This window comes from Poecile atricapillus, chromosome 19 (genome assembly GCF_030490865.1).
Source record: "Poecile atricapillus isolate bPoeAtr1 chromosome 19, bPoeAtr1.hap1, whole genome shotgun sequence".
Taxonomy (NCBI): Eukaryota; Metazoa; Chordata; class Aves; order Passeriformes; family Paridae; genus Poecile; species Poecile atricapillus.
The window spans coordinates 10,747,713-10,773,762 of record NC_081267.1 but is presented as its reverse complement, the minus strand read 5'-3'; the positions used below and the strand labels follow the sequence as shown (position 1 = coordinate 10,773,762).

At 49.8% G+C, this 26,050-nt stretch overlaps 1 pseudogene; it reads left to right on the top strand.

Annotated features, from left to right (window-relative positions):
- Nucleotides 1-26,050, top strand: part of LOC131586381 (uncharacterized) — a 655,697-nt pseudogene that overhangs the window by 367,685 nt on the left and 261,962 nt on the right.

Sequence of the window (26,050 nt, the reverse complement as noted above, 5' to 3'; positions counted from 1 at the left end):
CTGCCCAGAGTGAACGCGGTGGTCCCGGAGCGATCCCAGAGCTGATTCCGGTCCCGGTGTCGATCTCTGTCCCGAAGCTGTGGTGGTCCCAGGGTCGGTCCCAGAGCACTCCCAGTCCCAGTCTCTGTCTCCATCTCACTCTCAGTCCCGGTCTCAGTCTCGGTCCCGGAGCGGTGCCAGTCTCAGTGCCGGTGCCAGTGCTGGTTTCAGTCCTGGTCTCAGTCTTGGCCTTGGAGCAGTTCCTGTCCCAGTGTCAGTGCTGGTCCAGGAGTGATCCCAGTGCTGATCCCAGTGCTGGTCCTGGAGCGATCCCGGTGCTGATCCCAGTGCTGCTCCAGGAGTGATCCTGGTACTGACCCCAGTGCTGGTCCTGGAGTGATCCCAGTGCTGATCCCAGTGCTGCTCCAGGAGTGATCCCGGTGCTGATCCCGGTTCTGGTCTCAGTCTCGGTCTCAGAGCGCTCCTGGTGTTGATCCCAGTCCCTGTGCTGGCCTCGGTCTCAGTCTCAGAGCAGTCCCGGGGCACTCCTGGAGCCGATTCCGGTCCCGGTGTCGATCTCAATCCCAGAGCGGTGCTGGTCCCGGTATCAGTCCCGGTCCCGGTCTCAGTCCTGGTCCCGGAGCGGTGCCGGTCTCGGTGCCGGTGCCGGATTCAGTCCCAGTCTCAGGCCCGTTCTTGGTCTCAGTCTCGGTCTCAGTCTCGATCTCGGTCTCGCTCCCAGTCCCGGTGCCGGTCGAACCGAGCCCTTTTCGGGTGATTTCAGGTCCCTTTTGGCCGTCTCAGGCCAGGTTGGGGGATGTTGGGGCCCTTTGGGTGATTTGAGGCAAAACCAGCGACTTTCAGGGTGGATCTTGCACCATTTGGGAGATTCAAGGGTGATTTTAGGCCATTTGGAGTGGGTTTTACACCAGTTTGGGCATTTTTATGCCCTTTTGGTTGCACTTTGGAACCCTTGGGATGATTTTAACCCCATTTGGCTGATGTTGGGCCAAACCATGCGGATTTAGCGCGGAGTTCAGGTCCCTTTGGATGGTTTTGTTTTTCACTTTTGTTTACCAAAATTTTAGCAGATTTACCCCTTTTATTTTCCTGTTTTTTTCATAAAAATTGCCCCAAATGCTCTCAAAACCCTACAAAATTCCAGAAAAAATCCACAAAATTCGACAAAAATCCCACAGAACTCCCTAAGTCTTCTTAAAACCCCAACAAATTCCAGAAACATCCCACAAAATCTCCACAAATTTCCACAAAATCTAAGAAAAATCCCCAAAAATTCTTCAAGTCTCCACAAATCCCACGAAATGCAAGAAAAACCCCACAAAATTGCAGAAATCTTCTCAAAACCCCACCAAATTCCAGAAACATCCCACCAAATCCCCACAAATTTCCACAAAATCTAAGAAAAATCCGACAAAATTCTTCAAGTCTCCTCAATATCACACAAAATTTTAAAAAAATGCCACAAAATCTTCTAAATCTTCTCAAAACGTTACCAAATTCCAGAAACACCCCACAACATCTACTCCAATTTCCACGACATTCCAAAAAAATCCCACAAAATTCCAGTAACATACCTCAAAATTCCAGAAAAATCCTACAAAATTCAAGAAAAATCCTACAAAATTGCAGGAAAATCCCACAATATCCCCGAAAAAAACCCACAAAAAATCCTGAAAAATCCCATATAATTCCAGAAAACTCCTAGAAAATACAAAAAAATCCCACAAAATCCCAAGAACATCCCAAAAATTCCTTTATATTGGCTGAAAATCTCACAAAATTCCAAAAAATTCCCATGAAATTGCAGAAAAATCTCCAAATGTTCCCTAAATCTTTTAATATCTCCATAAATTTCAAAAAAATTTAAGAAAAATCCCACAAAATTTTCATGTCTCTTCATAACCCCTAAGAATTCCACAAAAACCACATAAAATTCCAGAAACATTTCACAAAATCCCAGAAAAATCAAACAAAATTCCAGAAAAATCCCACACAATTTCCGAAATGGTGTAAAAACCCCAACAAATTCCAGAGACATCCTAAAAATCTCTACAAAATCCCACAAAATCTAAGAAAAATCCCTCAGAATTGCACGAAACTGAAACAACAAAAACAAAAATCCCTAGATCTTCCCAAAACCCTACCAAATTCCAGAAACTTCTCACAAAATCTCCTGAATAGCCCATAAAAATCAAGGAAAATCCGAAAAAATTTCAGAAAAATCCCACAAAATTGCAGAAATCTTCTCAAAATACCACCAAATTCCAGAAACATCCCACATAATCCCCAGAAATTTCCACAAAATCTAAGAAAAATCACACAAATTCTTCAAGTATCCTCAAAATCCCACAAAATTCCAGAAAAAAATCCCACACAATTTCCTAAGTCTTTTCAAAACCCTTCCAAATTCCAGAAACATCCCACCAAATCTCCAGAAAATCCCACATAAACTTAGAAAATACCTCAAAATTCTGGATGTCTCAAGAAAATCCCACCAAATTCCAAAAACTCCCACAAAATCTCCTGAATATACCAAAAACATCAAGCAAATCCATCAAAATTACACAGAAATCGCACAAAATGATTTAAACTTTTGCAAAATCCCACAAAACTAAAAAAAAAAAATTGCACGAAATTGAAAAAACAAAACCAAAAACCCCTAAATCTTTCCAAAACCCTACCAAATCGCAGAAACATCTCACAAAATCTCTTGAATATACTAGAAAAATCAAGAAAAATCCCAGAAAATTCCACAAAATCCAGAAAAATTGCAGAAATCTTCTCAAAAGCCCACCAAATTCTTCTTGTCTCCTCCAAAGCCCTCAAAATTCCAGAAATATTTCACATCTCCTCAATATCCCACAAAAATCAAGATCCCACAAAATTCCAGGAAAAAATACCACAAAATTGCCTAAATCTTTTCAAAACCCGATCTAATTCCAGAAACGTCTCAAAATCTCCACAAATTTCCACAAAATCTAAGAAAATACCGCAAAATTCTTCATGTCTCCTCAAAATCCATCAAAATTTCACAAAAATCCCACAAAATCTCCCCAATATCCTACAAAATTCCAGAAAACTCCCACAAAATTCCAAAAAAATCCCACAGAATTTCCTGAATGTTGAGAAAACCCTATCAAATTTCCACATCCCACCAAATCTCCACAAATTTCCACAAAATCTAAGAAAAATCACACAAAATTCTTCAAGTCCCCACTAAGTCCCACATAACTTAAGAAAGATCCCACAAAGTTACAGAAAAATACCACAAAATTGCAGAAATCTACTCAAAACCCTACCAAATTCCAGAAACATCTCACAAAATCTCCTCAATATCCTACAAAAATCAAGAAAACCCCCACAAAATTCTAGAAAAATCATACACAATTCCTAAAATGTTCTGAAAACACTACCAAATTCCAGAAACATCCTACCAAATCGCCACAAATTTCCAAAAAATCTAAGAAGAATCCCACAAGATTCCTCAAGTCTCCACAAAATACCACAAAATACCAGAAAAAACACACAAAATTCCCTAAATCTTCCACAAACCCTACCAAATTCCAGAAACATCCCATGAAATCTCCACAAAATCCCACAAAATCTAAGAAAAATCCCACAAAATTCTTCAAGTCTCCTCAAAATCCCACAAAATACCAGAAAATTCCACAACAGTACAAAAAAATCCCACAAAATTCCAGGAACATCCCACCAAATCTCCACAAAATTCCACAAAATTTCAGAAAAATCCCACAAAATTCCCTAAATCTTCCCAAAATCATACGAAATTATAGAAACATCCCACAAAATCTCCACAAAATTCAAAAAAAATCTAAGAATAATACCTCATAATTCATCAAGTCACAACAAAATCCCACAAAGTTCAAGAAAAATCCCACAAAATTTCAGAAAACTTCTCAAAACCCCATCAAATTCCAGAAACATCCCGCAAAATCCCCAAAAATTTCCACAAAATTTTAGAAAATACCCCATAATTCTTCATGTTTCCTAAAAATCCCACAAAATTCCAGAAAACTCCCACAACATCTCCTCAACATCCTACAAAATTGCAGAAAACTCCCACACAATTCTCTAAATCTTCCCAAAATCACACCAAATTCCAGAAACATCCCACCAAATCTCCACAAATTTCCACAAAATCTAAGAAACATCACACAAAATTCATCAAGTCTCCTCAAAAACCCTCAAGATACCCAAAAAAAATCCCACACATTGCAGAAATCTTCTAAAAACACAACCAAATTCCAGAATCATCCCACTAAATCTACACAAATTTACACAAAATTTAAGAAAAATCCAACAAAATTCTTCAAGTCTCCACAAAATCCCAAAAAATTCAAGAAAAATCAAACAAAATTGCAGGAAACTTCTCAAAATCCCAACAAATTCCAGTAGCATCCCACCAAATCTCCACAAATTTCCAGAAAATCTAAGAAAATACCTCAAAATTCTTCATGTCTCCTCAAAATCCCACAAAACACCAGAAAATTCCACAACATTACAAAAAAATCCCACTAAATTCCAGAAACATCACACAAAATTCTTCAAGTCTCCACAAAATCCCACAAAATTCCAGAAAAAAATCCCACAAAATTGCAGAAATCTACTCAAAACCCTACCAAATTCCAGAAATACCCCACCATATCACCACAGAATACCACAAAATCTAATAAAAGTTCTTCGAAATTTTTCAAGTCTCCTCAAAATCCCTCAAGATTTCAGAAAAATCCCACAAAATTACTTGAACTTTTGCAAAATCCCACAAAGTCGCAGAAAAATCCCACGAAATGGCAAAAAATTTTAAAAAATCCTTAAATCTTCCCAAAACTCTACCAAATTCCAGAAACATCCCACCAAATCTCCACAAATTTTCACAAAATCTAAGACAATTCCTCTAAATTCTTCAAGTCTCTTCTAAATCCCACAAAATTTCAGAAACACCCCACAAAATCTCCTCAAAATCCCACATAATTCAAGAAAAAAAATCCCACAAAAATCTGGAAAAATCCCACCAAATTCTTTCCATTTTCTCAAAATTCCAGAAAATTCCAGCGAAATCGCACAAAACCTTCACAGAATTCCACAAAATCTAAGAAAAATCCCTCACCAAATTCTTCTTGTCTCCTCCAAAGCCCTCAAAATTCCAGAAATATTTCACATCATCTCCTCAATATCCCACAAAAATCAAGATCCCACAAAATTCCAGTAAAAAATACCACAAAATTGCCTAAATCTTTTCAAAACCCCATCTAATTCCAGAAACGTCTCAAAATCTCCAAAAATTTCCACAAAATCTAAGGAAAATCCAGGAAAATCTAAGAAAAATTTTACAAAATTGCAGAGAAATCCCACACAATTCCCTAAATGTTCTGAAAACCCCACCAAATTCCAGAGACATCCCAAAAACCTCTACAAAATCCCAGAAAATCTAAGAAAAATCCCTCAAAATTTTTCAAGTCTCCTCAAAATCCCTCAAGATTCCAGAAAAAAACCCCACAAAAATATTTAAATTTTGCAAAATCCCACAAAATTGCAAAAAAATCACACGAAATTGAGAGAAACGAAAAAAAAACTCGAAATCTTCCCAAAACCCTACCAAATTCCAGAAACATCTCACCAAATCTCCTGAATATCCCACAAAAATCAAGAAAAATGCCACAAAATTCCCAAAAAATCCCACAAAAGTGCAAAAAATTTAAAAAAATTCCAAAAAACTTCTCAAAACCCTACCAAATTCCAGAAACATCCCACAAAATCTTCACAAATTTCCACAAAATCTAAGAAAATACCTCAAGAAACTTTTTGTTTTTTCAGAATCCCTGAAAATTCCACAAAGCTCCCACAAAATCTTCTCAATATCCTACAAAATTCAAGAAAAAACCCTACCAAATTCCAGAAACATCCCACCAAATCTCTACAAATTTCCACAAAATCTAAAAAAAATCCCACAAAATATTTCAAGTCTCGTCAAAATCCCACAAGGTACCAGAAAAAAATCCCTCAAAATTCCCTAAACCTTCCTAATACCCTAGCAAATTCCAGAAACATCCCACCAAATCTCCACAAAATACCACAAAATCTAAGAAAATACCACAAAATTCTTTATGTCTCTTCTAAATCCCACAAAATTCCAGAAAAATCCCACAAAATTCTTTCCATTTTCTCAAAATTCCAGGAAATTCCAGCAAAATCGCACAAAACCTCCACAAATTTCCACAAAATCTAAGAAAAAGCCCTCACCAATTTCTTCTTGTCTTCTCAAAACACCTCAAAATTCCAGGAAAAATTCCCAAAATTGCCTAAGTCTTCTCAAAACCCCATCTAATTCCAGAAACGTCTCTTAAAATCTCCACAAGTTTCCACAAAATCTAAGAAAAACCCCAGAAAATCTAAGAAAAATCCCACAAAATTGCAGAAAAATCCCACAAAATTCCCTAAATCTTCTCAAAACCCAACCAAATTCTAGAAACATCCCACAAAATCACCTCAAATTTCCACTAAATTCCACAAAAATTCCATAAATTTCAAGAAAAATCCCACAAAATTCCAGAAAAATCCCACAAATTTTTTAAAATTTTCTCAAAATCCCACAAAATTCCAGGAAATTCCACAACAGTACAAAAAAATCCCACAAAATTCCAGAAATATCCCACCAAATCGCCACAAATATCCACAAAATTTAAGAAAAATCCCACAAAATTCTTCAAGTCTTCTCAAAATTCCTCAAGATTCCAGAAAAAAATCTCACAAATTTTCTCTAAATCTTCCCAAAACCCTACCAAATTCCAAAAACATCCCACAAAATCCCCACAAATTTCTACAAAATCTAAGAAAATACCTCAAAATTCTTCGTCTTCTCAGAATCCCATAAAATTCCACAAAACTCCCACAAAATCTCCTTAATATCCTGCAAAATTCAAGAAAAATACCACAAAATTGCAGAAAAATCTCACAAAATTCCCTAAATCTTCTCAAAACCTCACCAAATTCCAGAAACATCCCACCAAATCACCACATATTTCCAAAAAATCTAAGAAAAATCCCACAAAATTTTTCAAGTCTCCTCAAAATCCCTTAATGTTCCAGAACAAAATCACACAAAATTCCTTAAATCTTCCCTAAAACCTTCCAAATTCCAGAAATATCCCGTCAAATATCCACAAAGTTCCACAAAATCAAGAAAAATCCCTCATAATTCTTCAAGTCTCCACAAAATCCCACAAAACTCAAGAAAAATCCCACAAAATTGCAGAAATCTTCTCAAAACCCCACCAAATTCCAGACACATCCCACCAAACCTCCACAAATTTCCACAAAATCCAAGAAAAGTCCCTCAAAATTCTTCAAGTCTCCTCAAAATCCCTCAAGATTCCAGAAAAATCTCACAAAATTATTTAAACTTTTGCAAAATCCCATAAAACTCAAAAAAAATCCCACAAAATTGCAAAAAATTTAAAAAAATCTCTCAATCTTCTCAAAACCCCACCAAATTCCAGAAACATCCCACCAAATTCCAGAAAAGTCCCACAAAATTATTTCATCTAAATTTGCCTTGGCAATTGTAGATCCCGGCTGCTCTTGCCCCTCTTCTGCTTGCCACCTGAATTTTAGCAGTACAGTTGCAATTGCCTCTTTCAATCAGTGCTACCCACTGTGCTTTTGTCACAGGGAATTCAGGATTTTTGTTTCAGGCATCACGATCAGTAGAGATCAAAATGCTCCCACGTCCCTGAGCACTAAGTCAAGGGGAATTAAAGCCACACAGGTCACATTTGCAGTGCTCAAACACAGCCCTGTTGCTGCTGCTGCTGAAATAGAATCAACTGACAGAGGCCATCACAGAAATTGCCTCTGCAGTGGCAAATAAAATGAAAAAATCCACCAGGAGAAAGAAATACCAGAACTTCCCAACTCGCTTCATTGTTTCTTCTGAGCAGCAGAAGAAAAAGAAACAGGGCACCTTTCAGGCAGTTCCACAAGCTCAGGGTTCTCATTTCATGGGGAATCTGAGATCCAATTGGCCTTGCTAAAAAGGACAAAAGCAAAGGGAATGAATTGGGAATTATTAAGAAAAAATGACCCTTCTTACATACAAAGTTCACCAAGTCATTCCCTGCATTTCTCCTTTTCACTGTCTTTCTCTCATCCACTGAGAGCTCCAGCTTATCATGTTCTGGTGCTTATCATCAGCTGATTGTGCTCTTGATTTCTCCCACTGCAAGAGATGTAGAATCATCTAAACTGAACACAGAAACAAACTCCCTCTGTCAGCCCATCTTCACATTCCAGATCACTTTCAAGATGTCCATGGGGCATTTGGAATGATGAGCTCTCCACTGCTGGCTGCAGGCTCTGGAGATTCTTTCTCCACATTCAGCCAGGCTTGTATTCCCCAACAATTCCTGGTAGCCCATCATGTTTTCTTTGGCTAGAAGAGGAACAATGAAAACCTTACCAATGGCACAACTCCCTTGTCCATAAGGAAAAGAAAGAACAAGTTGTCAAGTTCTTCAAATATTTGTCCTGCTTTGCTGCAAGAGTTGTGCTGCATTCACAGTGTGGGAAGCCAAGAGAAGCTGCAGCTGGGGGCACATCTTGTGACAGGAGCTGTGCCTTGTTCTCCAGGACAGGTTGTTGGAAAGGACAGACGGGACTGGGGAGAAGATTTTGGGAAAATTGAAACAGCTTTTTTAAGAAATGAAATTAAAACCAAAAGAAACAACCTGTATGTTTTTCTCTATTTTTCTCTATTTTTCTCTATTTATTTTTATGCTCTCCTTTTCCATCTTGCACGTTCTCCATCCCATTCATTCCAAATGGATCTCACCTCTAAGATCTGAGACTCGGCAAGTTTTAGACACTGTAAAATACCATGAGCTACACCCAGTTTGCCTTCCCCTGTTTTACTTGGAAAGCAATGCTGGAGACACAAGTGCAGTGCTTGGCTCAGGTACAAATTCTGCATTCAGGGAATGTGCTCAGACAGTGTCTGACCCTCAGCAGGGACAAGGCACAGCAGCAGCCAAGGGCATTGCTGTGCCCCTGTGCAGGAGTCAAGACTCTGGCTCTTGGCTCACCAGGGCAAAGTTCCCGTGTTTGGCCAGGCTCAGGGGCTGCCCGGGGAGCGCGGGGCTCGGGGCGGGGCCGAGCGGGCAACGGACAAACGGACACGGGGACAAACGGTCCCGGTGCTTCAGTTGCAGCGGCAGCGGCAGCAGCAGAGGCAGCAGCAGCAGAAGACAAAAAGCGAATTACCTGACTCCGTCAATTCTCCTCTCCCTCTCCCACTGTCCCGCACCCTATCCCCGTCGCATTTTTCCTGTGTCCCCTCCTCTTCCAGTTTCCCTCTCCCCGTGCCCACCCGGGCCATGCCCCCGGTCCGCCCCCGGCCCCGGGCGGGGCTGCCCCGGCCCCGGCCCCAGCCCCGGCCCCGAGCATCCCTCCGCGGTCTCGCCTCCGCCCAGCTCTGGCTGTGCTGGCGCTGGCGCTGCTGGGCGGGCATCATTGCCTGGGGCTGGGGCGGCATCGCTGCCCTTTGGCTCCGCCTGGCCCGACCCCGACCCCGGCCCCGGCCCCGGCCCCGGCCCCGGCTCCTCCCGGGGCCCGCGGAGGACACAGGCGGCGCGGCCGCTGCCGCCGCCTCCGCTGCAGCTTCCCCGGCCCGAGCTCCGCCGCTCAGCAGCGCGGCCGCCGGCCCCGAGCCGCCGCTGTCGCGTTCCAAAGAGCGAACGCCTGCGGATGCCCGGCCCGGGGAGGTCGGGGAGCACTCGGGGGCCGTTCCTGGCCCCGGGCCGAGCACTGACGGCCGCGTCTCTTCCCCAGGGAAGGCGCAGGAGGCCCTGCAGCAGCGCTACCGAGTGGGTTCCCTGCTGGCTTTGGCAGAGTTTTCGCAGCCACTCGGCTCTCGGACGGACTCCCGGTGAGCGGTGGGGCCAGCGGCGGGCGGAGGAGGAGGAGCGGGCGGAGGGGGCGGAGGAGGAGGAGCGGGCGGAGGAGTAGGATGGGGCTGGACACGGCAGGCGCTGAGCTGAATCCGCTGTTCCCTTTGGCTTACAGGTGGCCATCAAAAAGGTGCCACGGAACCGCGTCCGGCACTGGGGCGAGCTGGTGAGTGAGCGGGGCCAGCGGCAGAAGCCGGGGCGTGCCGGGCGGGGATGAGCCGGGACCCGGCAGGGTGGGAGCTGCCAGGACACCTGGAGGGAGAGCGGGCATGGGGCCAGCGGAGGGCACAGAGCATCCCGGGCTGGCTGAGGGCTTCCCGAACCCTGGCACGGCCTCAGCCCCACTGACAGCACCGTGCTCCTCACGCAGCCCGACGGCACCAGCGCACCACTGGAGATAGTGCTGCTGGACAAGGTGTCCACAGGCTTCCCCGGTGTGGTGCAGCTGCTGGAGTGGCTTGAGCTCCCCAGCTACATTGTTATGGTGCTGGAGCGCCCGGAGCGGTGTCAGGACCTGCGGCACTTCATTCGGGCACGGAAGTTCCTGTCCGAGGAAGAGGCGCGGGAGCTGTTCCGGCAGGTCCTGGCAGCCGTGCGGCACTGCACCAGCTGCGGGGTCCTGCACCGAGATATAAAACCGGACAACATCTTGGTTGACCTGGACACCGGCGAGGCAAAACTGATAGACTTCGGCTGTGGCACCTACCTTCAGGAGAGAGCCTACACTCAATTTGCAGGTGAGCCCACACAGGGGTAGGCTTCTGGTCCCAGCATCTCCTGGCCCAACATCTCCTGGCGCAACAAGGGTGTGGCAGGAGGGATTCTCCCAGGACTGGGGCTGGGGCAGGCAGCCTGACAAAATCCTCCATGGGTAGGGGTGGCAGAGAGGGGGAGGCAGAACCTGTGCACCAGCTGGTTTGGTGTGCAGTTGAGAATGGGCTTGGACTGCTCTGCTCACCTGGTTTGCTTTGGTTCAAAATATGTTTTGGGCAATGCCAGCAGGGAGGATGTGGGTATGGTTTTTCCCCAGCACTGAGTGGGTATTTCCCTTTGTGTGTCATGGTCGGGCCTTGCCAGGGTTTCTGCTGCCCTCTTCCAGCACCAGTGACTTCATTTCCAGCCACAGATTTGTACCCAAGTCCCAGGTGCTGGCGAGAGGGCAGCAGGTCACCCCATGGGCCACTGGGGAAGCCCCCACATGCCCAGGGATGCTGGGGTCAGGCTCTGGGAGCAGCAGCATCCCCCTGATGAGCTCCATCCATATTCCATAGGAACACCATCATACAGCCCCCCGGAATGGAACGACTTCAGGTGGTACCATGGCAAGGCAGCGACCGTCTGGACCCTGGGCATCCTGCTGCACGAGATGGTCTGCGGGGAGCACCCTTTCAGGAGGGGCAGGAACATCAGATGGGGCCAGCTCCTGCTGCCACAACGGCTCTCCCAAGGTGAATCCTCATCTCTGGGCACAGGGGGAACACCAGTGTTGGGAGACAGCAGCGGGCTCGTGAGCATCCCGCTCTGGCAGCTGCTGAGGAGGTGGCACATGTCCTGCTCTGCTGCTCTCCTCCAAAACAAAAAAATTAATGGGAAAGTTTAGGCCCAGCTCTGAGCACATCCAGCATGGCCTGGGCACGGGAATAGTGGGACAAAGCAGACAGGAGCCTTCTCCAACTGACCAGTGGTTTGTGGTTTCTCTCCCCAGATTGCCAGCTTCTGATCAGGTGGTGTTTATCCCTGAACTCCTTGGACAGGCCCTCATTAGAAGACCTGTTCCATGATCCCTGGATGCAGGATATTCATCAGCCCTAGAAGAAGGGAGAGAGCCACAGGCACAGTGATGCAGGGACCTGGTAAGTTACAGCTCCACACATGCCCTGGCAATCAGCAGCAAAGAAACCCAGACTTTTTTGTCCTGCCTGTGTCACTGCACTGGGCTCATCAAATGGGAACACACAGCCCTTGTGCTGGAGCTGAGCTGCTCTGCCCAGCACTGGTGGGCACCATCTGAGCTGGTTTTGCTTGTCCTGGTTCACTGACAGCCGGGCCCTGGGCAGAACCCTGACAGCCTGGTGTCACCCCAGGGAAGAAGGAGCCCCTGGAGAAGCTGGACCAGGTGGGGCTGCTGCTGCTGCTGGAGACATGGAGGAAAACAGCAAGGATGACATCCTCTTCCTCCACCTGGCCAGCGGCAGCTGGCGATGATGGACTTTGATTCTGGCACCTTCTTCAAAGCCAGGCTCCACAGTGAATTTTCAGGTCAGTCCAGACCCAGGGGGATGCTCCCAGATTTGTGCATTGGCCGGGAACCAAAGGTTTCCGCTTTGCTGGGGCAGATGCAACTGATTCCTCAGTGGCTGCCCAGCTGGTTTTTGGCAGGGCTGGGGACATGGGCTGGGGTGGTTACGAAATGGGAGTGGGATCCTGGCCCTGCCAACAGCCCCCACCACCCACCGTGCCCCGGGCTGGGGCTGGGGCAGCCAGCCCGACACAAACAAACCCCCATGGCAGGAGCACAGGTGGGACTCCAGAACCTGAGCACGGCTGCTTTGCTGTGCAGGCAAGGAAGGGCTTGGGCTGCTCCACTCCCCTGCTTTGCTTTGGGATCACCGTGATTTTGGGGGACAGTGCAGGGGGAAAGGGAGCAAGCATGGGCTTCCCTCACCCATGGGTGGGTTTTTCCCCAGAATGTAGGGGTTGGGCCTTGCTCAAGCTCCTGACAGAGATAAGATTTTTTACCATTTTTCTGGTTTCCCCTTTTTGTCTGTAATCTATTTTCATTAATTTGTTGTTTGTTTTTCTAAAGGAAGCGTTCTAGGTGGGGTCCAGTCTGGATCAGGAAGTGCTTGGGACCAGCTGTGGCGTGGATGGGCCGTGCCCTTGGAGAAGACTGAGGACATCGTTTGGGACCAGCTTTTCTTCTGGCAGCGGATGGTGTGAGGTGGGTCCTCATCTCCCTGGCATGGGTGGGACAGGAGCTTTTGGGAGATGGCAGCGGGCACAGGAGCATCCCGCTCTGGGCAGCTGCTGAGGGGCTGGATCTGCCGTGGCTGGCTGCAGGCTGGGCACATGTCCTGCCCTCCTGCTCTGCTCCCAAAGGCAGCAGTGATGGGCAGCTTTGGGCCCAGCTCTGAGCACGGCCAGCATGGCCTGGGCACCGCGGCTGGCTGGGACAAGGGGACAGGAGCCTTCAGCTGACGGGCGGTTTCTGCTTTCTCTCCTTGCAGCCGGGCTCTGCGGATGCTGAGGCTGCTCTGGGCTCTGCCAGGGCTCTGCTGGGCTCAGCACCGCGCCGGGATCAGCCAAAGAAGAAACGGTGTGACCTGCAGCAGAGACTGGAGCATTTTGGCAATGCAGCTCAAGTCTGCAGAGTGTCCACCTCCAAGGGAAAACATGACACCCCCCAAAAATTAAACTTGTTCCATAACTTCTGAAATGAAATCCATCTGGGATGATCCCAAATGACATTTTTCATCTTGCTCAAGCTGTAGCTCAGCCCTTCTCTGAACAGTTCTGTCCCCCACCTGCCTTTTACTTCACAACTGCTCCCTCCTTTCCCCCAGTGAGTTCCCAGCCCATCACAGTCTCCATCACACTGCAGCCTTCCTTGATGCCCCTCACCACGAGGAAGGCCAAGCCCCAGTCTCAGGGACTCATCCTGTCAGTGGCTGAAGAGCAGCAATGTCTGTCTGTGCCAGGGGCTCTTGGATGTCTCTGTATCCATGGACAGAAGGGTCTGTCTGTGCCAGGGGCTCTTGGATGTCTCTGTATCCATGGACAGAAGGGTCTATCTGTGCCAGGGGCTCTTGGATGTCTCTGTATCCATGGACAGAAGGGTCTGTCTGTGCCAGGGGCTCTTGGATGTCTCTGTATCCATGGACAGAAGGTCTGTCCTTGCAAAGGTTTCCATAATATCTTGGTACCCATGAGTATGGAATGAACACAGAGAGTGAAAGTGTCAGTCACGTTGTTTGCACACTCCTTCCTTTCCATACAAGACACATCCATGCACACCCCCACGTACAGATATATTAAAAGGATAGGGATGGATAGAGATTTCCCACAGAGCTCTAACTTTGGCATAACTCACCTTGTAAGCCATGGCCAGGGGATTTTTTTTCCCAGCTCTGTGGGAGTAGGTGTCCAAGAGCTGAAGGGAACAGCATTTAGAAGCAGTTTCAGGATTTCTAGGCAGGAAAGGGAGCTGACAACCATCCACATAACTCACCATATTCATCGGGATGGGCTGCTGGTTCTTTAGGAATATGGCACAATGGAGACACGAGACTTGGGATAATCCCAGCTCTCTGTGGATCTGTGCAAAGGTGGAGCAGCAGAAACACCTTGTGTCTTCTTTGGGGACACAAGGTCCAAGGAGCTGGGCTGGCAGAGCGTGACCTGGGCTGGTGGCAGGTGAAGTCCCATTTCATGACATCCCGGAGTGGCACAGGACAAAGCTCCAAGCACCCACAGCCCCACTGAGGAAGTCCTTGGAGTGCTGCACATCCCATAGGAAAAGCTGCATTCACTCAGTCCATTGGGATTTATCACTTCCACTTGCAACACTTTAGGTCCAAGTTTCAAAGTGCAAAATTTTTACACTCAAGACACAGTCATGAAGAACATGTATTTCAATTTCCTATTCCTTTAACTGCAGTGTAAAATATCTTAATATTGGAAAACATCCATCAAATCTGTAAAGAAAGGCAGCTAATGGATCCTTTCCACTAGCACGTGTACAAACTAAGTAACTAAAATCAAATCTGAGTTCTCTTTTTCAAAAATCAGTTACCTCTTTCTTACTCCAGAGTTATAGATCATTTTTCACTACACATTTGGTAGTAATTTGTATCTTTCATATTTTTTTCGTGTTTGTTTGTTTGTTTGTTTACAGAAAACATGTCCTAGAAAAGGCATGTCCATTGCTTCTGGTTCCCGTGTGGAGCAGCTCCCTTCCCGCTGGCTGAGCTGCTCAGGCAGAGCCCGGCAGCTCCTGGCCCTGCAGGGCTGAGGTTTTCCCCGTTGCTGGGCACAGACTGATGGAGCAGCACTGCTGAACACGGGGACACGCAGAGGGAGCAGAGCAGCTGCCTTTGCCCACCTGAAGCTCCAAGGCCAAACTCTGAGCAGGCACGGCTGGAAGAGACTCGCAGGCTCCCTGTTGGCTCTGCTGCCCCACTTGTGCCCGGCCCAGCTCTGCGTGAGGCAGAGGGAGAACAAGGGGCAGCTCCCTCCCAGCCCCAGCCCAGGGACCCCTCCAGCCCCGGGCCTTGGGGCACTGTCAGCACCCGCTGCTCCAGCCACCGCTTCTGCTGGCACTGACAGCAACAACCAAACTGGGGCTGGTCCCCAGGGAGCAGCAGCAGTGCCTGGATCTGATCCCTCAGCCTGGGGCAGCCCCCTGGGGGAACAGAGGGCACAGCAAGAGGGACAAAACCAGTCAGGGTCAGAGACTGGAAAAAGCCAGAGCTGGGAGCAGGAACAGCTGCTTCATTGCACTCTTGGAGAAAGCTCTTGGCTGGGTCAAAGCACTGAAAGGTGTGAAAGGCAGAGAGGAGGCCACACCAAACAATGCTCCTGTTTTCACACCCTCCTGTAATAAATGGAAATGATTAGTGCTAACTGAATTGTAACTATTTGGAAAGTTATTATTAGGAGCAATCAAGGGAATTGGTGTTACAAGGCAGATGTAGCCCCCCTACAGATGTTACATGTTAAAATTAAGGTACAGGATGTAGTTTTGTGATAAGAAATGCCCTAAGACAAAATTGACCTTGAGATGAATGAAGTTGGAATGACTTTAGGCATAGGGCCTGAAAATTATAAAATATAAGACTAATTAGTGGAGTACAATGCTTACTTACATAACACAACGCTTAGTACGCACACACAGCCTGTAAGGTTATCCAGAGGACAACGAGGATGAGTGTAAGCCTTCATCCAAAAAACCACCAAAACAAGACAGAAGACCCCCTAGCAACAAGTGAAGCATGTGCCATGAAGAATAGTGATATTAAATCAATGAATTGGAAATAGGAGGAGACTTATGGGAAACATTAATGAATAGGTATAAGCATACAGTATATAATTTTAGTTTGAATTACTTTGTTTTGGTATGTGAGGCGGGGTGAGAAGCCCTCCCTGTACCCTGGTCAGTTTTGCTTATACTTTAATCATAATTACTGGCAAATTATATTCACAAATATATATCTATGTATCTGAAGTTATTCACTAAATTGTACTCTTTTACTAAATTGTTTTCCTTTTATACCAAATTGCTATTCAGGCCACTAAATAGTATTCTTTTATTAAATTGTATCCTTCTATTCAATTCACTAAATTGTATATTTTTTTTCCCTTGTTATTAAATTGCTGTTAACCTAATAGCTCTTGTTGTCTTATTTTAATTTCATTTATAATAGCACCAAGCAGAAAAGGGGCCTTACTGAGAGCAAGCAAACTTAACTTTCTGCCAGGACACAAATTTAGAGGGCAAAAAATTAAAAAAACCCACAGCATCAGCCCAGCTTCCCAGTGAGAAGGGTTGGAACTCTCTGCCCTCAACACTTCCCCAGCAGCTTTACAAAGGTAACTGGGATCTGAGCTGTGCCCTCTGAACCAGCAGAGCCAGCCTCCCTTCAGGCTGAGAAGCCACAGCCTCAGTTACAGCCCCGGGTGCCTCCTGTGCCCCAGAGAATGGCCCGGCTCACCTGGCCCAGCCCAGCCCGGCCCGAGCAGCCCGGACTGGCCTCAAGGGATGGGCTCCACCTGCCCGCTGTGCCCACAGGCCAGGCCCAAGGGCTCACAAGAGGCTTCCTCCCAGCTTTGCAAAACTCGGCCAAGAGTGTCCCCTTTACTGTGCTGAGAAGAGTAAAAAACCCTCTCAATCTAACCCCACTGCACTCCTCATGGGGGATCCCTGCACACCTTAGGAGAGAGCCCAAATTTTCCCTGTGTGCCTCATGAGGTGCAGGCCCAGGTGATGCCACTGAAGGAAATGTGCCCTCACAGCCCAGGGACGCTCAGCATGGGCTCCCCCAGCCCCTCAGTGCCCCAACACTGGTCACGGCAGCCCCTGCCTGGCTCCTGCCTGCCCACACCGTGGGCACCCCCGGCTGCTCCTGGACATGGAGCTCAGCCAGGGCTGGTGCTGTGTGGGCTTTGCTGGTGGTACCAGCCAGACACTGGGGTGACAGCTCCATCTCTTTATTAGAACAAAAAACATGGGCCAGCCCCTGCTCTGGTGCACAGGGGCTGCCCAATTTCAGTCCTGGCTAGGGACCAGGGCCAGGGGGCTCAGGGGCAGAGGGTCTCGCTTGAGAGGTGTGGGTCTTGGGATGCCCTCAAGACGGGGATGCAGCTGCAGCACAGCAGATGGGGAGAGATGTGAAGAGCGAGGATAACAGGTCAGCTTCTCTCGGACTAAAATCTTTGCCTGCTCTTCTGAAGCTGCAGAGGCGCTCCTGTTGAGAGAAGAGGTGGCTGAGGCCCCCAGCTGCCGCTGGCACACAGGGACCCTCCTGCACAGCAGGGCCCAGAGCTGCCAAGGCTCCCCAGCACGGCTGGAGCTGCTGGCACAGCTTGGCCCAGCTGGACAGCTGCCCCTCAAGGCCCTGGAGAGCAGGGGATGGCTCTGGGCAGGGTCCCTGGCCAGGAGCAGGCCCCAGAGCACCTCTGCCTTTCAAGGACAATCTCATCCCCGCTCTTTCTCCTGCCCACCTTGCTTTGCCTCTGCCCGCTGCTCCTGGGGCTGCTCTTGGCCAGGCAGCCTCAGTGGCAGCCAGCACTGGCTGCAGCCCCAGCGGGCTCCCCAGGACAAGGCCCAGCAATTAAGAGGCCAATGAAAGGCCTGGGCAGCTGCAGAACTCTCGGCAGAGTTATTTGGGCAACCAAGAACTTAAGCCACAAGTCCACAGCAGCCTCACTGGGAATGTTTCCTGACTATGAGCAGCCTTTCAAGAAACTGTTTGAGGCAGAGATCAGCAAAACACTCACCGTTTTTTCTTCCGGCAATACCAGATTCCAGCACAGCACATCATCAGGAAAATTGCTCCACCAGCCACAATGGCCATTAACTTAATCAAACACTGTGTTCCCCAGCAAAAAACTCTTCTCATGCTTCTCCAGATATTGTTAGCTTGTCTGGTGGTGCCAGCTGCATCTGTGGGAGCAATGGGCAGCGTGAGCCTGTGCTGTGCTCCACTGCTGAGCTGGCAGCACGCTGGATACAGCCAGGACGTTCTCTGTTTCCCCCAGAGCTGGGGCCTGCAGGCACCTTGCCACCCCTTGGCACAAGACTGCTCAACCCCCTGAGCTTGAATGGCACAATTTCTCTGTGCTGTGCTGGTCTTCTCCAGGCAATACTTGTCAAGGACATGGATAAGGGTCAGGAAAATGCCCAGGGTTTTGGAGCTGCTCCAGGGCCCTCCCTCTTCTAAATAGCCCCTACACCTGATCTACCCTGAGACTGGGAAATTTCAGGGGATCTCAGGGTGTTCACGTCCCATGCTGCAGTTTGGGCTCCCTGTCAGCTGATGCCAAATGCCTTCCTGCAGAGGCTGGGGAGAATCTGCAGCCAGGCCAGGCTGGGAAACAGCCCTGCAGGGCATGAAAGCAGCAGTGGGGCAGCAAAGCTGACATGGATCCCTTCCTGCTGTGCTGGGTACACTGTGTCCAGATGTGCAGAGAAATCCCCCGGCTGCTGAGTCTCAGGAGGAGGCTGAGGAATATGGACCCACCACGGCGTCCCTCCAGATCATTCAGGATTATGTCCAGATATTTGAGTTCCCCCATTGCTACATTAGTATCTCCTATAGGTTTGTTCTTCTTTCTCAGGGGACCATAATATAAAGTATTTCCATTTTCCAGGAATGGATCCCACAGAACCAGTGCTCAGCCTGTGGGGTCAGCAGGGATGCACTACACACCCCAGTGATGGGAGCTGGGCTTGCTTGCAGAATTTAGCTCAGGAGCTGGGAAAGTCCTTGCTGCAGACACACCTGTAACTCAACAGCCACAGAAGCTTCTCTCATCTCTGCTGATCTGCACAGGCAGCACTGAGCCACAGGAGCAGTGAGAGGATCACACAGAGCGAGGGCACACACGTGCACGGCTCTGTCCTGGCACCTGCAGCGATGCCGCCCTGGCCGAGCTTTGGGCTCTGAGCTGGCAGCTCTCCCAGGGGGAAAGGCCTTCACCTACCCTCAGAATATTCCTCATCACCAGGCTCAGTAACTGATATGGACGGGGAATCCAGATCATCTTCATCATCAGGTTCATCTGCAAAGAAAGTCAGGACAGAACAGCTCCCGTGACACTGCTGAAGATTCTTCTTCAGGCTGGAGTGACAGTGAGTGCACCTGGGTGACTGCTGCCCTCCAAGGCACTCCCTTATCTCTGCCTTCCACTCAGGAGCAGGAGCAGGGGGACCACGTGCCTGCAGTGGCCCCACAATGGGATGGAAGGAGCCCCTTGCATGGCAGTCAGGAGAGAAAGGACTCCCTGGAGCTGCCAGCAGCTCTGAACTGAGCCCCAGGCAGGGCCAGGGCTTGGCAGCTGGAGCAGGAGCATCTCAGGCTCCCTGGGGCCAGAAAGGAGCCACACAAGGCACAGCCCCGGGGCACAGCTCTGGGCCCAGCCCTTCCCTCTCTGCTCTTCTCCATGGCTGCACAGAGCAAACGGAAGGTGACACTGGCATTGCACATGGGAAGAAGATTGACAGCTAAATGCTCCTTCCTCCCACTGACAGCGATGCTGTGGGATCACTCAGGGCTCCAGAAGGGAATGGGGCGAGGTTTCCAGAATCCATCAACCTTCAGACTCTTGAGGGAAATGGCACATGAGTGAGCTCTTGCCACCTTGACACTGATTATTCTGTGCAGAAAGGGACATTGAGAACTTGCCTCCAGCATCTGGCAAGGTCTTCAAACCGCCATTTACCAGCACTTGCAGATGCTCCATGTCACGATCCCAATCTAGAAGGGAGCACAGATCAGAACCATTCCATGGTGTGCTGGGATCCCTTTCTGCCTTAGGGAACTGGGCACTGCAAGGGGGTCAGGTAAGGCCGTGGGAGCCAGATGTCAATGGACATGGCCAAAGCTGCAGAGGGGCCTGAAGAGAGCTCTGGACTGGCTCTGGACATTCTCAACACCTTTTCCATGCTCTGTGCAAAATCCCTGAAAGGCAGGCACTGCCAAGTAGCAGAGATGGCAGCTCAAGCCTCAGCAGGGCTCAGGCCCAGAGGCACAGCAATTAGCTCCTGGGACTGTGCCTGGCATGGCCTCCCTTCCTGCAGCAGAGGCTGCCCATGAGCCACTGCTTCCTCCGGGAAACGCTGCCTTCAGCACAGCCTTTGGGTTCATATCTGGAGAAAGGAAGAGCCACAGCTGGATCAGACAGAACCATTCCCCATTGGGGAGGTGGCATGTTCAAGAGGCAATATTTGTCAAAGTCATGGATAAGGATCAGGAGAAAGGCCAGGTTATTGGGGCTGGCCAGGGCCCTCCCTCCTCCAAACAGCCCCTACACCAGATCGACCCTGAGACTGGGAAATTGCAAGGGATCTCTAAGTGTGCATGGCCTGTGCTGCAGTTTGGGCCCCCTGTCAGCTGATGCCAAATGCCTTCCTGCAGAGGCTGGGGAGAAGCTGCAGCCAGGCCAGGCTGGGAAACAGCCCTGCAGGCCATGAAAGCAGCAGTGGGGCAGTGACGCTGACATGGATCCCTTCCTGCTGTGCCAGCCATGGCGTGTCCAGATGTGCAGGGAAAGCCCCCGGCTGCTGAGTCTCAGGAGAAGGCTGAGGGACATGGACCCACCATGGCGTCTATCCAGTTCACTCAGCATCTTGTCTTCTGTAGGTTTGTTCCTCCCTTTAAGAGAACCTTAACAGAAAGTATTTCCATTTCAGATGAATGGATACCACAGAACCAGGGCTCAGCCTGTGGGATCACCAGGGACACACCACTCACCCCTGTGATGGGAGCTGGGCTTGTGTGCAGCAACCAGCAAAGGAGCTTGAAATGTCCTTGCTGCAGACACACCTGTAACTCAACAGCCACAGAAGCTTCTGTCACCTGGTTCCTGCCAGGTTGTCAATGATTATTCCTTGTTGGGACAGTGAGAACATACCTGCATGGGGCTCCAGAGGCAGAAAATCTTCATGAAGCCAAGCTGCTGGAGAAATCTTCCTACCACGCTTGTCTAGAAAGGAGCACAGATCAGAAACATTCCATGGTGTGCTGGGATCCCCTTCTGCTTTAGGGAACTGGACACTGCAAAGGGTTTGGGTAAGGCTGTGGGAGCCAGATGTCAATAGACATGGGCAAAGCTGCAGAGGGGCTTGGGGAGCTCTGGGCTGGCTTTGGTCACTCTCAACACCCTCTTTGCAGCCCCTGTGCAACATCCCTGGTGGGGCAGTGGGACCAGCCCAGGGCCCATGGGCTCTCCCTCCCACAGAGGAAACCCCAAGGCCTTGGGCCAAACCGCAGCATTCAGTGCCACAGGTAACGGAACCTCCCTCCTGCCCTCTCTCCTTCAGCTGGGACAGCTCCCCCAGCCCAAGGGGACAGAGCCAGGCCCTGTCAGGACACACTGGAGCTTTACCCTCCCCCTCAGCCCTTTCCCCACCATGGGCACCCCTTGCAGCAGCTGCCAGGTTTTGGGACGTGTCTCCCATGGAGGGACCCCAGCAAGACTGCTCAGTAGCCAAGTGACCTGAGCCTGCTCAGGATAATTCCTCTGCACTGTGCTCACACAGCCAAGCAGCAGAGATGGCAGCTCAAGCCTCAGCAGGGCTCAGGCCCAGAGACACAGCAATTACCTCCTGGAACTGTGACTGTGCCTGGCATGGCCTCCCTTCCTGCAGCAGAGGCTGCCCATGAGCCACTGCTTCCTCCGGGAAACGCTGCCTTCAGCACAGCCTTTGGGTTCATCTCTGGAGAAAGGAAGAGCCACAGCTGGATCAGGTGGGGCTGTTCCCCAACAGGAAGGTGGCATGTTCAAGAGGCAATACTTGTCAAAGTCATGGATAAGGTTCAGGAAGCCATCAAAACTTTGGAGCCAGGCCAGGGCCCTCCCTCCTCCAAAGAGCTGCCATTCCACATCTGCCCCAAGACTGGGAAATTGCATGGGATCTCAGGGTGTGCATGGACCACGGTGCAGTTTGGGCTCCCTGTCAGCTGATGCCAAATGCCTTCCTGCAGAGGCTGGGGAGAAGCTGCAGCCAGGCCAGGCTGGAAAACAGCCCTGCAGGCCGTGAAAGCAGCAGTGGGGCAGTGACGCTGACATGGATCCCTTCCTGCCCTGCTGGGCACAGCGTGTCCAGATGTGCAGGGAAAGCCCCCGGCTGCTGAGTCTCAGGAGAAGGCTGAGGGACATGGACCCACCATGGTGTCTATCCAGTTCACTCAGCATCTTGTCTTCTGTAGGTTTGTTCCTCCCTCTAGGAGAACCTTAACAGAAAGTATTTCCATTTCAGATGAATGGATCCCACAGAACCAGGCCTCAGCCTGTGGGATCAGCAGGGACACACAACTCACCCCTGTGATGGGAGCTGGGCTTGTGTGCAGCAACCAGCAAAGGAGCTTGAAACATCCTCGCTGCAGACACACCTGTAACTCAACAGCCACAGAAGCTTCTGTCACCTGGTTCCTGCCAGGTTGTCAATGATTATTCCTTGTTGGGACAGTGAGAACATACCTGCATGGGGCTCCAGAGGCAGAAAATCATCATGAAGCCAAGCTGCCTGAGAAGCCTTCCTACCACCCTCATCTGGAAGGGAGCATAGATCAGAATCATTCCATGGTGTGCTGGGACCCCCTTCTGCCTTAGGGAACTGGGCACTGCAAGGGGGTCAGGTAAGGCTGTGGGAGCCAGATGTCAATGGACATGGCCAAAGCTGCAGAGGGGCCTGGGGAGCTCTGGGCTGGCTCTGGTCACTCTCCACCCTCTTTGCAGGCCCCGTGCAACATCTCTGGAGGGGCAGCAGGACCAGCCCAGGGCCCCTGAGGCCTCTCTCCCTCCCACAGAGGAAACCCTCCCTTCAGTCCTGGGGAAAACCATCCCCAATGCTTCCCAGGGAGAAGGGAGCACTGTCCCTGGAAAGGGGACCGAGGCCGCGGGCTCACCTGCTCGCCCTGCTTGCCATGGAGCAGCCTGGGCAGCCCTGTCAGGCAGGGCCACTGCCAGGAGGAGCAGGAGGAGGAGGCGCAGAGCAAAGGCCATGGTGCCTTGCCCACTGCCAGTCCTGCAGCTCTTGCTGCCACCACTGTCCTGACACCGCTGTCCCAACGTCAGCACCGCTGCTGCTGCCACTGCTGCTGCCGCAACAGTCGTGGTCAAGGACTGACTGCTCGGTCCTTGTGGTGCTGTGCAACCACGGGGCTCTGGGACCTCTGTGACCTCAGAGCCTGCTGTCACCTCAGCCTGCTGTCACCCCACAGGCTGCTGTGACCTCATGGCCAGGGTGGAATTGTGTGGGGAGTGGGATCTGCCTTCTTCACTAGGGAGCTCATCCTGCCCTGCAGCTCTGTCCAAGGGCTATGACAGGGTCCCAGCCCAGCTGATCTCACAGGCTGGGGGATGAAGGGATGGAGAGCAACCCTGCACAGAAGGACTTGTGGCTGCTGCAAGGTGAGAGGCTGGACATGAGCCAGCCATGTGCCTCCAAAGGAGGGTGCCCAGCAGCTTGAAGGAGGTGATTCCACCACCCCTCTGCTCTGGTGCGAACCCACCTGGAGTACTGCATCCACCTCTGGGTGCCCAGCACAGGAAGGACATGGTCCTGTTGGAGCTGGTCCAGAGGAGGGACAAAATGCTCTGAGGGCTGGAGCCCCTCTGCTTTGGAGACAGGCTGGGATAGCTGGGGGTGTTCAGCCTGGAAGAGAGAAGGCTCCACAGAGACCTGATTGCTCCCTTTCAGTACTTTAAGGGGGCTTGTAAAAAAGACAGGACAAAATTTTTAGTAAGGCCTGTTGTGACAAGACTGAGGGGGAATGTTCTCAATCTAAAAGACAATAGCCTCAGACTAGATATAAGAAAGAAACTCACATTTTTTACACTGGGGGTTTTGAAACCCTGATACAGGTTGCCCAGAGAGGTGGGCATCCATCCCTGCTGACATTCAAGCTCCTGCTCTGAGCAACCTGACCTAAAGGTGTCCCTGCTCTCTGCAGGGCACTGCACTAGATGGCCTTTAAATGTCCCTTCCAAGCCAAGCCATTCTGTGCTGCTGTGCACCAGCAAAGCAGTGCTGGAATAATGCTGGGGTGATGATGCTGGCACCTGTGTTTTGGTAGTTGTGCCATTTAGCTGTTGGCCAAGAGAGGATTGATGGGCTGCACAGTGAAGTCTGCAAAGAACAGTGTGCTCAAGGAGAAACAGGAGAGGAACATGGCTTCCAGTTCAGATAAATGCCAGCATTTTGCTGCCCATTCCTTGTTAAGAAATAAAGGAATGTCCTGAAGATCCCTTCAGTGTGGGTGCAGCATTGGTTGTATCAGTACTTGTATTCTGTAAAACAGGTGAGTTGTTACAGCTTCTTGCCCCATTTATCACTGGATAAAACCCAAATACTGCATTGCTCCATGTCTACTTTCTTCCAAGTAAAGGGAGATTTTGTTCATTCTTGAGTGGGACATATTCATCTGTTGACAAGCAAATTCTTCTTGCCATTCACACAATGCTGATTTGCTCTAATTGGATTGTAATTAAGATCAACCACTCATTGTAATTAAGACTGATGGATTGTGAGGCAAAGTGTTGCATAATTTTCCCTGGAGAGAGTTTTTCTCTAATTCAATGACATATGAAGACAGGTGTAGCCTACCATACTTGTGGCATTAGTCTCCCACTCTGTCCTTTCCTCTCACCCAAGGGGAGGATCGAGGTCTGCAGGTCTCATCTGTGCACAGAAAGAGTTAATATCTCACCCAGACCTGCAGATGCTCATGATGGTTTCTGCCGGGCAGTGGCCGAAGCAGTCACGGTGATGGATTTCAGGCCTTGCTGGGGCTGTGCCAAGATCTCAGGGGGCCCGGCCAGAACAGTCGTGGCTGTTCTGCCCCCATGGCTGGTCCCAGGCCCCTGCTCCCTTCAATTCCAGCTGCGGGCCGATGGCTTCTCCTCCCTGTGCCCGGCAGCCGCTGGGGCCGCGCGGGCCGTGGTGAAGGGGCCTGGCCCAGCCCAGAGCCGCTCCCGGGGCCTGGCGGAGCCCGGCTCGGTGCAGGCCAGGCTGGAGCAGGGCCGGCCTGACCAGCACCCAGTTAACTCTTCACAGCTGGAAACAACAGAGAGCTTTCCTGGCCTTGCCTGTCTTTAAAATGGGGATTTCACACAGGAGGATACAGCTTCAAAATTATTTAATAGGTTGTCAGTTCTCAGAGCCAGCCAGCTGTTGGTTTTGCTAAGCACAGAGGAAGCTCATAGCAGTGCCCTCCTAGAAGTATCATTTGCATGGGTGGCTTCTTCCCTCCTCACCAAATATCAACTAATATAAAACCAGTACAGACACTCAGGGTGTAACAGGAAGAAATTCTGAAGCAATTGTTTTAAAGTAAAATCAGTTATTAAGCACAGATTGATGTTACTCCCCCACTCCACTGGAGAGGGACAGTGACTCTGCCACCTCCCCCCTGGCCAGCCCATTCCAATTCCCAATCAGCCTTTCTGGGAAGAACTCCTTCCTATTGTCCAGCCTAAACCTGCCCTGGTGCAGCTTAAGGCTGTGTCTCCTTGTCCTGCCCTCCAGCAGATCCCCACTTGCAGCCAGCTTGGTGTCATCTGCAATTTGTGAGTGCTGGACTCGACCCCCTCAGCCAGACCCTCAGTGAAGATATTAACCAGGACTGGGCCCAGCACAGATCCCTGGGGACACCACCAGGGACTGGACACCAGCTGGATGCAGCACCATCCCCACCACTCTCTGGGCCCGGCCTCCAGCCAGTTCTGCAGCCAGCAAAGAGTGCTCCTGTCCAAGCCGTGGGCTGCAGCTTTTCCAGGGAATGCTGTGGCTCTCCGTGTCCAAGGCCTTGCTGAAGTCCAGCTCGACACATCCAGAGCCTTTCCCGCACCCACCAGGCGGGTCAGCT